This window comes from Bos grunniens, chromosome 19 (genome assembly GCF_055505025.1).
Source record: "Bos grunniens cultivar Pamir isolate PY7600 chromosome 19, Bosgru_T2T1.0, whole genome shotgun sequence".
Classification (NCBI taxonomy): Eukaryota; Metazoa; Chordata; class Mammalia; order Artiodactyla; family Bovidae; genus Bos; species Bos grunniens.
Genome location: NC_141183.1, coordinates 37,041,198 through 37,054,217, shown reverse-complemented (window position 1 = coordinate 37,054,217; position 13,020 = coordinate 37,041,198). Strand labels below are relative to the sequence as shown.

Here is a 13,020-nt window from a genome sequence, read left to right as displayed (position 1 = left end):
AGAGCTATCTTTAGCCCAGTGCTGTGGTACTCACCAGCTCTACAGAATAGGGGATTGCATATGTTGTAGGGGTCACCCATTCAGAAGGTTAACATGACTTAGCTACAATGGGCGCAGAAGGAACCACGCTTGACTCCCTTATATTTGGATGAAGTAAGGTTCTAGCTTAATTTTCTCCAGATGGTTACTAAACTGTATCAATACCTAATTTTCCCTACTAATTTGAAATGCCTCCTATACCACAGTCTAAATTTCCATATATATATCTGGGTCCATTTCCAGACTCCTTTCAGTTCTCCTGATCAGTCTATTCCTTCTCTAATACCAAACTGTTCAACCTACTGTAGCTTAAAAAGTTTTAATATGTTACAGAAAGTTCTCTCTTATTGTCTTCTTTTACAAAAACTTCCTGTCTATTCTATGTCTCCAAATTTTGTAAAATTTCCAAACTTACCCTGATGCTTTTGTATCTATCACATCTCTGTATGTCTTCTCTTTTAGTGAGTTTTTCTTATATTTTCTAACTGGTTGTTATTATATATATGTTTGCAATGTTGTTTTACTTATGAGTATTATAACTGATCCCTTTATGTAATTTTCTTAGCACTTTTATAAATCTAAAAGCCTGTATTTAAAAAAAAAAAAAAAACTTCTAAAATGCTATGGCAAGGATTTTTAGTTGTCTATCCCAATCTTCCCTCTTCCTCACCTCATCAACAGAATAATGAATTTACTTTTGTAGCAACAAGGCTACCTAAGGAAATATATTCTCTAGCCTTCTTTGCAGCTAGATTTTGTGACATCACCAACTTCTGGCCAATGAGACAGTAAAATGCAAATGAAAGCACAAGGGACTTCTGGGATATCTACTTAAAGGTAAGGGGATACATTTCTTCACCCTCCTTGGGGCTGTGCCTGGGGCATTAGGTGACAGCTGGAGTGCCACCTCAGACCATGCATTTACCAGCATGCCCTGGACCAGAGGAGGAAGGACCTTGGGTCCCTGGTGACCCTGTGAAGCTGCCAGACCAGCCCTGGAATGCCTGCCTCTGGATTTCTTTTATCTAAGAGAGAAATGAGGTTTTTCCTTGCTTAATTCATTATGGTTTTTTTTTATTTATGAAGTCAAACTTGCTACTAACAGGTACAATGGCCCCAGAGATTTAGCAAGGGTAATAGTAGTAGTGTGAATGAAGAGGAAACAGACTAGAGAAATGTTTGAGAGAACAAATCCCCTAAGACTTGGAGTATGATTGAATACACGCATGAGGTAGGTATAATTAGATGGATAGTGGTACCACCAAGGTTGGGAATATTGAGGAATAGCTAGTTTAGGAAGGCAGATGACAAGTGAGCTCTGATTTGGACAAGATGAGTTTCAACACATCCATACAGTAGTATCAAAGAATCAGCCAAAATATATTGGTCTAAAGTTTACAGCAGTCAAGAAGAGAGATACAGACTTGACAGTACTCAGCATAGGCAGTAATGAATGCAACGTGAGAACTGTCAGATACTGAAGACAGAAACCTAGAAAGCCAAAGCCAACATTCAAGAGTACTCCAGTTAAATTCCATGTGCACTTCAGATCCTTCAACTTTTCTCCACCCTGCTCTCTGTCCCAGAAGGCTAACCTACACAGCACTCACCAACAGGCCCTCTGGCTTCCAGTTGTGTTTTACCAATAGGGAGCCCCAACAGGAGGCTGAAAGGAGGGAGGAGAGTGAGGTCGGAGTATTTATCCTCCTGGTTCCTTCCTATGAGGTCTCCTTGAGCTCCTGGTGCCCTTCAACTGAAGTTCATTACTCATCTCAAGGAGTCTGTTCTACCCAGCTATCTCATATGGGTTCCAGAACCTCTCCTACATCTTATCTCTTCTGGTCTAGGGCTGGTGTCTACTAAGCTATTGCCAGTCCCAGGTTCCTCAACACCCTTCCCACACCCACACCTTTTACAACTAACTTCTTTGCAAATAAACCCTACTCAAATTATCCTAATTTGAGCAAAGTACCTGTTTCCTGTTAGGACCCTAATGATAAAGGGGTAGTGAGAGGAATATAAGCCCTCCAGGAAGAGAAAGAAGGGTTAATGAAGTAGAAGTATCAGAATACAAAGGCATAGAGGTCACCAAGGCCATAGCAGAGGGAACAACAAAGCATCACATGCAGCTGATAGATCCAGTAGGATAAGAACTGGAAAACATCTGCCCCGTAGTTACAGATAACATGTGAGAACAGAGTCAGTGGAATGACAGCAGCAGAAACCAGGTGGCAGTGGACTGATTAGTAAATTTGCTGCTTCTTTCAGAAAATTTAGATGAAAGAAGAGGACCAAGATGGGCACTAGTGCAAAAGGCCAAAGAAAATCAAAGGATTTTCTCCAATGGGAGAGAGTTGAATATGCTCATGTTAGAAAGGATGGTGCCAATAGACAGAAAGCTTAAGAGGGAAGAAAAGACGAGATTAGTGAAGAAATGAAGATTCTCAGAAGCAGGAGAGACTGGGGAAGGGGAAAGGGGGGATTTGGAGGGTGCCCTTTGTACTGTCCTTTTTCTCTGCCCAGCCTCCAGTCATCCACAGGATCATACCCTGAGGCCTCCTGAGTCACTCAAGGGTGCAGTCCTGGTCAAGGAACCTGATCTCCTACTGGAATCCTAAAGTCTTGGAAGCTTTTTCCGCTACCCCTAAAAATGAACTGGAATCTTCTTCAACTTCCCCCACTCAGTGCCTTCTCTAATTTTCCCATGGAAAAAAGGCAGACACTCAAAACCTGGCTTTCCCTTTTCCTTGAAGTTTTTGAAAATTATAAATAATGTGTACCTATATAACTGTAAGAATTCAGCATAGAGAACTTAGCTCTCTTCTTCAACCATGGTACTATTTGAGTTAGGAAGCGCTGTCTTAAATAAATTTCTCTCTAATGCTCATCCAAGAACAAGTTCCACAAGCTGGTATTTCAGTCCCTGTCTACTTCTGACCCCTCTTCTGGCCTTTCCTTTTCACCACCATCTCTCCTATAGTTACTTTTTTTCTATCATCTAGCTCCTTACAAAATCAGCATTCATAAAACTCATATCTGTCTCACACCATATGGAAAATCATGTGTTCACAGAAAAACAAGATACAAGACATAGAAGTTAGGCATGCATATCTATCCCCAACTTCAAAACTGGTTCAAAATTCTAATCCAGAAAGTCTTCCCCAATTAAATTTTGCCCCCTCTGATTATTTTTACTTTGCATTCCACCAGTGCCACAATATTAATGCCATTTGTTAAATACTGTTTTTAGACACCTTCTTTATAGACACCTTTTATGTATAAATAAAACCATCCTTCTTTTTTTTTTTTTCTTTTGGCCACACTTGGAGGCATGGAGGATCTTAGTTTCCAACAAGAACTGGAACCCATGGACCCTGTAGTGGAAGTGCTGAGTCTTAACCACTGAACCGCCGGGGAAGTCCCAAAGCCATCCTTCTTTCGACTGATTTTCCCAGAGGTACAGATACACATTAGATCTTGTCCTCATGTGGAAACACTCCACTACTCATAGCACAAATTCAAATTTCCAAACATAATTTCCTATGTTTCTCAATTCTTCACTTTTCTAAATTTAAAATGAGTTTTTCCTGGAGAGAGAGAAGATGGACATGCCATCTCAGGAGTAGGCTCAGCACTCTTAGTCCTCAGTTTGGGGGATGACAAGCGTCTGCTGGGTCTCCAAAGTTCAGAACAGAGTTTTCAACTCTGCAGATCTGTATTTCTTTTAATGCACTCAGAAATCCTCATTCACAAAATAATGATGCATAAACCAAATATCTACCAACTTACTAACCATGAGAACTGAAACTTTTAAAGGACCATACTACCTATATGAGGAGCCACATAAAACTCAAAAAATTCTTCAGTGGGCTTACAATCATAGCAGGAAGGTTTTTGTGTGTTTGTTTAATGAATGATACTTAAATAATGATTCTTGGCCTGGGATTAGGTTAGATGCAGAAAAGTCAACTAGAAAAACCTCTGAAAATACTTCCAGGTCCCACCTTAGATCTCTTAGAGTCAGAATCTCCAGGGATAGGCTAAGTCATCTGTTTCCTTCTTTAGACCATAAGCAAGGATGTTCTATTCATCTTGACATTCCCAGTGCCTAACATATTTCAGGTACCTGGTAAATACACAAGGAATTTGTGTACATGTCTTGTCTACACAAGGAATCTGTGGTACCCAGGAGGAAGAACTGGGTATTTCACTCATTTCTGTATCTCAAGAGCCTAGATCGGAAGTCTGACACATTGCTGATGTCAGTAACTAGCTGTAAAAAGAAGCTCCTTTAAAGCACTGTTATCTTTTCCTCTGTTGTCTCCCTGTTCCCACAATCAGCAAGGCTCTATTAACCCTGCGCTCAAACCTACCTCCTTTCCATAACTAACCCTCCTATGCTAATATCCCGTCTGCCGGCCCTGGAGACAAGCTGCCAGAAGGCCTGGAGTTTCTGACACTGCCCGCCATTTCGTCCCCGCACTTTACTTGGGGATGGAATATCTGAGGAAGCCACAGCTCCCATCGGCCCCCAAGTCAGGACCGAGGGAGGGGGTGTCCCTGCTGCTCCTGTCTGGCGACTGACAGGCAGGGAGCCAGGGCGAGGACGGGCCCTGGCCGCATCCAGGGTTTGTGCAGGTGGGGACCCGGTGGGGGCTTGGGGGACCATAACGTCCAAGGTCATACATCGAACCCGGGTCTGGTAGGGGCCTAAACGTCGAGTTTCCGCGGGGCTCGCGGGCCAGGGGTTCAGGAGCCCAGTGCCCTCCGCTCCCCGCCGGGACGGGATGAGGTCTCACCTCAGGCAGCTACCGCCCCACACTCGCTCCGGTCGGGCTCCCCAAGCTTCTCCGCCAGCTCGCTCAGAACCCGCAGCTGTTGTCTTGGTTTCACGGGCGACGGGCATCGGCCACTTCCGGTACCCAGGCAGCACTCCAGCCAATCAGCACGCGCCGCACTCCCGGGAGAAACAGGTGGTCGGCTGGCGGGCGACTCCTCACCGTTTCCAGGCTTGCTTTGCCCCAGTTCTCGCCCTCACACGAGCCCCACCTCGCCGCTGCCTCCCACACCAGCTCCCTGAAGTGGCCTTTTGCGTCTGGCAATGCCCACTTCTGCCCGAGGATCACCGACAAGCTGGGTCCTCCGAGTTTCCTAGAACGGCTCCAGGGATGCATTTCCGCCCTGGAACCGGCCGCTCTGCACGCTGATGTCGCTCCCCAAGCATTGATCTGGACTCAAGAAATTGAAAGTTGGCTTCACTTTCTCCCCGGGCAGAGACTGTGTCCTTAACTTCCTCATCTGCATCCCTTATCCCATCACTCCCTTTGCTGACTCCACGAATCTGGTAAACACAGACCCCTACATCCTAGGAACAGGCCGATCATCTGCTGGGGGCAAAGGGAGACCCACTCTTGAGGTCAAGGAGGGCTTACTGGAGGGAGTGATGTTTAGGCTGAAATCTGAAGGTTGACCGGGAATTACCGGGGTTAGGAGTGAAGGGGACAGTGGTTCAGGCAGTGGGAACAGCATTCTACCATAAGCTCATTTCTTGAATAGCTTGATAGTTCTCAACTCAGCCCCTGTGTACTTGTTACTTTCTCCGCCACAACTATCGAAGCCCGCGCGCCCTAGAGCCTCTGCTCTGCAACAAGGGAAGCTACCACAATGAGAAGCTGGAGTACAGCAACTGGAGAGTAGCCCCATCGCCACAACTAGAGAAAAGCCCATGCAGCAATGGAAGACCCAGCACAGCCAAAAAAAATCTTTCAAAAGTGTGGTGTCTGAATCTGCAGCAGCTGGAATGATGGTTAGAAATGCAAACTCTCAGACCCCACCCACAGATCTCCTGAATCAGAAACTGAGGTTAGAGCTCAGCAATCTGTGTTTTAACAAGCCCTTCAGGAGTTCTGATGCAGTCTAAAATTTGGGTGTCACTGGTCCAGACGTTCAGTTCAGTCACTCAGTCTTGCCTGACTCTTTGCGACATGGTCTGCAGCACGCCAGGCTTCCCTGTCCATCAGCAACTCCCAGAGCTTACTCGAGCTCGTGTCCATTGAGTTGGTGATGCCATCCAACCATCTCATCCTCTGTCATCCCCTTCTGCTTCCAGCCTTCAATCATTCCCAGCATCAGGGCCTTTTCAAATGAGTCAGCTCTTCGCATCAGGTGGCCCAAGTATTTGGAGTTTCAGCTTCAGCATCAGTCATTCCAATGAATATTCAGGAATGATTTCGTTTAGAATGATCTGAGTGGATCTCCTTGCAGTCTAAGGAACTCTCAAGAGTCTTCTCCAACACCACAGTTCAAAAGCATCAGTTCTTCAGCGCTCAGCTGTCTTTATAGTCCAACTCTCACATCCATACATGACTACTGGAAAAAGCATAGCTTTGGAACTTTGAAGGCAAAGTAATGTCTCTGCTTTCTAATATGTTGTCTAGGTTGGTCGTAGCTTTTCTTCCAAGGAGCAAGCGTCTTTTAATTTCATGGCTGCAGTCACCATCTGCAGTGATTTTGGAGTCCAAGAAAATAAAGTCTTTCACTGTTTCCATTGTTTCTCCATCTAGTTGCCATGAAGTGATGGGACCAGATGCCATGATTTTAGTTTTCTGAACGTTGAGTTTCAAGCCAACTTTTTCACTTTACTCTTTCACTTTCATCAAGAGGCTCTTTAGTTCTTCTTTGCTTTCTGCCATGAGGGTGATGCCATCTGTGTATCTAAAGTTATTGATATTTCTCCCAGCAATCTTGATTCCAGCTTGTGCTTCATCCAGCTGGGCATTTAGCATCATACACTCTGCATATAAGTTAAATAAGCAGGGTGACAATATACAGCCTTGACGTACTCCTTTCCCAATTTTGAACCAGTCTGTTGTTCCATGACCAGTTCTAACTGTGCTTCTTGACCTGCATACAGATTTCTCAGGAGGCCTGTCAGGTGGTTTGATATTCCCATATCTTCAAGAATTTTCCACAGTTTGTTGTGATCTACACAGTCAATCTTCCCTGGGTCAGGAAGATCCTCTGGAGAAGGAAATGGCACCCACTCCAGTATTCTTGCCTGGAAAATCCCATGGACAGAGGAGCCTGGTTGGCTACTGTCCATGGGGTCACAAAGAGTCAGACACGACTGAGCAACTTCACTTCACTTCACACACAGACTTTGACATGGTCAATAAAGTACAAGTAGATGTTTTTCTGGAACTCTCTTGCTTTTTTAATGATCCAATGGATGTTGGTAATTTGATCTCTGGTTCCCTGCCTTTTCTAAATCCAGCTTGAATATCTGGAATGTCACGGTTCACATACTGTTGAAGCCTGGCTTGGAGAATTTTGAGCATTACTTTGCTAGCCAGACATTAACAGTGTTTCATTTGATCAGCCCCAGTATGTGGGTTAAACAGGAAAAGGATAAGTTGTATCCTCCTAGCCACTTCCCTGCCTACCTGCTTCACTACACTAGCCAATTTAGAAGCCATATGGAGCAACAGGGACCTACTAAGGGAAGAAGCCAAGGCATATGGTTCACAAATAGCCATTCTCAAGACTGGGTGTATGAGGATGTGTATGACTGGGTAGGGGCTGGTGTTTCACAGTCTCCTAACAGGTTCAGGACTTCCATGGAATTGCTTCTTACATGTAAGAATGAGCAGTGTTGCTCCTCTTGAAAAAAAATGGCAGCCAGGAATGTCAGCCACCTCTTGAATTCACACAGAGACAGGAATACGGAAAATAAAAGGCATATGGCTCTTGCTCACCCTTGTCCCTTCTCTTCTCTCTATGGGAGATGTGGGGAGGAGGGCTACCAGCACTGGCTACTCTCCTCTCTTAGACTTCAAAACCGTGCCACTTCTCAGAGTAGCTTACAACTCTGATTTGGACCTAATACCGATCATAATTATATTTTCTATCCTCTATGGACAACATTCCAAGCTACTACCAAACTGTTCATAACAGCACTCAGTGTCCCCTGAGATTTAAATAACATTGTAAATGTAAGTCTTTGTGAGGATTCTTGAAGAAATGACCAAAAGCACCCACCTTGAAAACCTTCATGTCTTTCAAAACCCTTTTCTCCCAGTGAATAATCTCGGGCCAGGGCCTGACCTAACACAGGGACACTGGATTGGTAGCTTTCTCTTCCTGTAAACAGCTCTTCTCTTTCAACTCTCCACATTCATTCTTTTTATCACCATCACCTCTCTCCTTGATCCTGCCTTCCTTTCAACTGCACCAACCTCACAGTACATTCAACACACCAGAGTCTCACTCAGCACGACATAAATGCATCCTGCCTTATGTGACTTAACCATTTCCTATGAATACACCTTTTCCCACACACAGAGTGCTCCTTAAGAGTCAGCATTCGGTTACACATCCAGAAGAGCTGCCAGCCATGCTGGGCCCATGTTCAGTATAAAGCGACTGACCTGAAATATTCATATCTCATCTCCACACTACAGCAACCGGCTGAAGGTGAGTCAAGGCTCAATTAAGTTTTCAGTGTTCCCCTCACACCTTCAGCTATGAAGAGGCAAGGAAGTAAAAGACAAAGGCAATCTCCTTTTCTAGGGTTAACAATTATCCCGGGGAGCCCAGAGCAACCAGTTCTGAGCCTGGTTCAGCAAGGTCATGTTAAAGGAAGAAAGAAAGTGAAGTCACTCAGTTGTGTCCAACTCTTTGCAATCCCATAGACTGTAGCCCACCAGGCTCCTCTATCCATGGAATTTCCTAGGCAAGAGCACTGCAGTGGGTTGCCATTTCCTTCGCCAGGGGATCTTCCTGACCCAGGGATCAAACCCGGGTCTCCCATGTTGCGGCAGACACTTTACCGTCTGAGCCATGTTAACATCTTAACATCTGAGGTCATGTTAACACTGTGCCAAAATAGGAGATCTTTCCTGGACAAGTTCTAAATCGAAGAGGTGCCTCAAGGTCCTGTAAGGTCCACATCTCTTTCCCCCTCAGGTGAAACCGTGGTCCCTTTCACGTGGTGGGGTGTGTGTGTGTGTGTGTGTGCGCGCGCTCAGTCATGTCTGACTCTTTGCAGCACCATGGACTGTAGCCCACCAGGCTCCTCTGTCCATGGGATTTCCTAGGCAAGAATACTGGAGTGGGTTGCCATTTCCTTCTCCAGGGGATCTTCCCCACGCAGGGATCGAACCCTCACCTCCTATGTCTCCTGCATTGGCAGGCAGATTCTTTACCACTAGCGCCACCTAGGAAGCCCTTCAACATGGGATAAAATGCAGCAACACCTGGAAATCTCACTCTCCAGTGACTGGGCCATGGTTCAGTTCCAGGTAGAGAGGCAGAGAAGAGAAGGCTGCTCTGGCAGAGGGGTCAGTGCTGCGCTTTGAGGAAGGAGAGCTGGAGGTGGTGGCAGGAAATGCACTGGAAATAGACAAAAGCAGAATGTACAAGGGAGCAAGTGATCAGAGGAAAGAGCGGAAAAAAACTGTAGCCCAGGGCATGAGGCTCTTCTCCAGGGCTCTGGAGTCTTCACAAGGTCAGCAAAATAATGAGCCCACCTGAAGAGTGTGAGCCCTTGTGCTCAAGAGCCTCTGCTCCATAACCAGAGAAAGCCTGTGGACCACAACAAAGACCCAGAACAGCCAAAAAACAGAGCCCACATGTCACCAGGGCTAAGACAGCACCTCTAGTGTCTCTGTTCACTGAGCCCCTCATCACAACACTTCGAAAAACTGCTGCTAAGTATAGTCTGAATTCCCATGTGAGTGGAAATCGTTTGCCATGCAGACCAAGGCAGTCCTACATGAATATTTCTGAGGCTCTATTTTGAGAAAACAACATGGGAGGAGTGTTGTGTCCAAGTCAAGTGTCTCCCACCATCACAGGGACATGTTAGTTCCCAATGTGACTAGAGAACCTGCAGGAGGCCAGAGTGACTCCTCACTCTATCTTCATGATGCTGTTTTTCCAGCTCAAGATACAGCCCCTAAAAATCATGGATATTTGGGAAAGATGAAAACTTGAATTCGAAAAGATACATGCACCCCCAACATTCATAACAACGTGACTTACAATAGCCAAAACATGGAAGCAACCTAAATGTCCATCAAGAGATGAATGAACAAACAAGATGTGGTATATATGGAGACAATGGGATATGACTAAGTCATAAAAAAGAATGAAATACTGCCATTTGCAACAATATGGATGGACCTAGAGATTATCATACTAAGTAAATAAGTCAAATAAGTAAATACTAAGTAAATAAGACAAATACATGATGTCAGTTATATGTGGAATCTAAAAAAATGATATAAATGAACTTATTTACAAAACAGAAATAGACTCACATACATAGAAAATAAATTTATGGTTACCAAAGGGGGAAGGTGGGGGGAAGGGATAATGGAATTTAGGATTAACAGATACACACTACTATATATAAAATAGATAAACAGGGTTTCACTGGTGGCTCAGTGATAAAGAATCCACCTGCCAATGCAGGAGATATGGGTTTGATCCCTGGTCCGGGATGATCCCACATGGGGCGGAATAGCTAAACCCTTGCACCACAAATACTGAGCCTCTGCTCTAGAGCCCAGGAGCTGTCACTACTGAAGCCCACACTCTCTAGAGCCTGCGCTCCACAACAAGAGAAACCACTGCAGCGAGAAGCCTTGCACCACAAGTAGAGTAGTGCCTGCTCTCCAAAACGAGAGAAAAACTGTCACGGCAACAAAGACCCAGAACAGCCAAAAACAACAAATAATTAATTTAGAAAAATAAGGACCTTCCATAAAGCATGGTGAACTATATATAGTATCTTGCAATAACCAATGATGGAAAAGAATTTTGAAAAAGGATGCATCCAATCTGTCTATCTATATAACTTATCACTTTGCTGTATACCTGAAACTAGCACAACATGGTAAACCAACTATATTTCGATTTTTTAAAAAACCCTGGATGCACTTCAGCGCTTCAGCAAGATCCTTTCTCTGTGATGCAACCTCTCAGGTTGATGCAATCCCTTTGCCATCGCCCACACTGTTTACTGTTCTTTGTACTTCGTTTTCTCTGATGCCACACCCTACCCACAATCCTGTCCTTGGGTCCAACGCCACTGAAATCCATAGTTGTGATGACCCTTTGGGGTCCCTCTAAAGCAAAAGTGTCCCTTTGTCTCTTGATGCTTAATTCTGCTGCCAACACCCACATGTTCTCTCTCTAGATTTATCTTGGGCTTGTCGTCTTCCTCCTTGTTCAAACTCTCTCTACCCCTGCAGCAGTGAGTTATTCACATGATCCTCAACTTCACTACATTCATGCCATATATGAAATCAAGATAAAGAGATGTTATTCAGGTAGGCAAAATACAGGCTTTCAGGCACAGTTTAAAAGAACAATAACAACAAATCCAAACCTTACAAATACTGAACAAAGCTTCCAAAGCCCTCTCGTATATACTAGCCATGATCAGAGTCTCTGGAAGCTTTGGCTGTCTACAGCAGCTGCAGAAAAGTCCTTCACAGGCGAAGGTGGCTCAAAGGATTCAGTGGCTGGTCCAGGTTTACTCAGGTCAGAAGAGGGGAAACCAGATTAGCACCCACATCTTCAGATTCCTCCCCAGGCTCTCCTCATTTCAACCTGGCTTCCTTCCTAGAGTCTCACTGAATACACACCTACCTCTATCTGGCTCAGTTGGTAAAGAATCTACCTGCAATGCAAGAGACCCAGGTTTGATCCCTGGGTCAAGAAGATACCCTGAATAAAAAAATGGCACTCCACTCCAGTGCTCTGGCCTGGAAAATCTCATGGAAAGAGGAGCCTGGCAGGCTATAGTCCATTGAGTCAGAACAGTCGAACATGATTTGGTGACTAAACCACCCATCCATCCTTTAGTGGGGCTCTGTTTTGTCTAGGCCAGTTTTGCCACTATTTTGACCAACAATCAGTTCCAGAGAGAAAGTCTCACATCTAACATCCAGAAAATCCACATTTGGTTCACATGTACATAAAGTGTCTCCCATCTACTGGAATAAAATCCTGCATGATAAGTATACTTGGGTTGCCACCTGGCTTCCATACTTCAAGACCTGGTTCCAAAAAATCACATCCACAAAGCCTTTCATGCTTGCTCTCTTCTCATTTCAATCACTCCTTCACTGTCCTCCAGTGACCTTTGGCATTTGGGCTAATTTCACTTTTGGTATCTTGTATTATGTTGTAAGAATATTTTTCATTTCCCCACCTAGTGATAAGAACCAAACCTGCCCTCAGGGACTGTGCCCAGAGCACTGCACTAATCACAGATGGTCTGTACATGTTGACTAAGAAATGCTTACCTGGAAAAATCTTCCGTAATTAAGCTGAATTCTAACAGTGGCCTTAAGGAACAGTACCTTAACCCAGAAGAATAATGGCAGGGATTTGGGACACAGGGTAAAGCTGGTTAAAACAGCAAATGTAGCCAGTTAGCTCCGCAAAGCTCCTCCTATGGCATTGTTGTTGTTTAGTCACTAAGTCGTGTCTGGCTCTTTTGCTACCTCTTGGACTGTAGACCTCCAGCCTCCTCTGTCCATGGGATTCTCCAAGCAAGAATACTGGAGTGGGTTGCCAAGTCCCTCTCCAGGGTATTTTCATGACCCAGGGATCGAACCCATGTCTCCTGCTTGGCAGGGTGACTCTTTACTACCAAGTCATCTGGGAAGGCCTTCTATCCCATTAGATCAACAGTTATCATGGGGTTGGTAACTTTTTCACAGGGTGGATAAGGAACCTTAGCTGACCCTAGAGTCCACAAGTTCCATATAACATTGGAGTGTCAGTGAGCCAAAATACAGCAACCAGAGGGATCAGCCATCAAGCTTGGTTAATTTGTTCTTTATTTTTGAATAAGGCCACCCCTGGATAAGCAGCAATCAATCTTATAAAATTATACATTCTAGAAGATCAAATTAGACCTTTCCTTAGTAAGACTGAGTATGTAATTTGACCTACTGTGCTAGACCC

At 44.7% G+C, this 13,020-nt stretch overlaps 1 protein-coding gene across 4 annotated transcripts in view; it reads right to left on the bottom strand.

The window, feature by feature from the left end:
• The window catches only part of ZFP3 (ZFP3 zinc finger protein), an 87,014-nt gene that overhangs the window by 64,745 nt on the left and 9,249 nt on the right, over positions 1 to 13,020 (bottom strand). For 3 of the 4 annotated variants that reach the window (XR_015148017.1, XR_015148016.1, XM_086359443.1), the window contains exon 1: positions 4,839 to 4,946. The exons of the other annotated variant lie outside the window; for it this stretch is intronic. The gene's annotated coding sequence lies outside the window, so the exon portion shown is untranslated. Of the gene's footprint in view, positions 1 to 4,838; positions 4,947 to 13,020 lie in introns of those variants that run through there. 4 annotated transcript variants of the gene reach the window in all.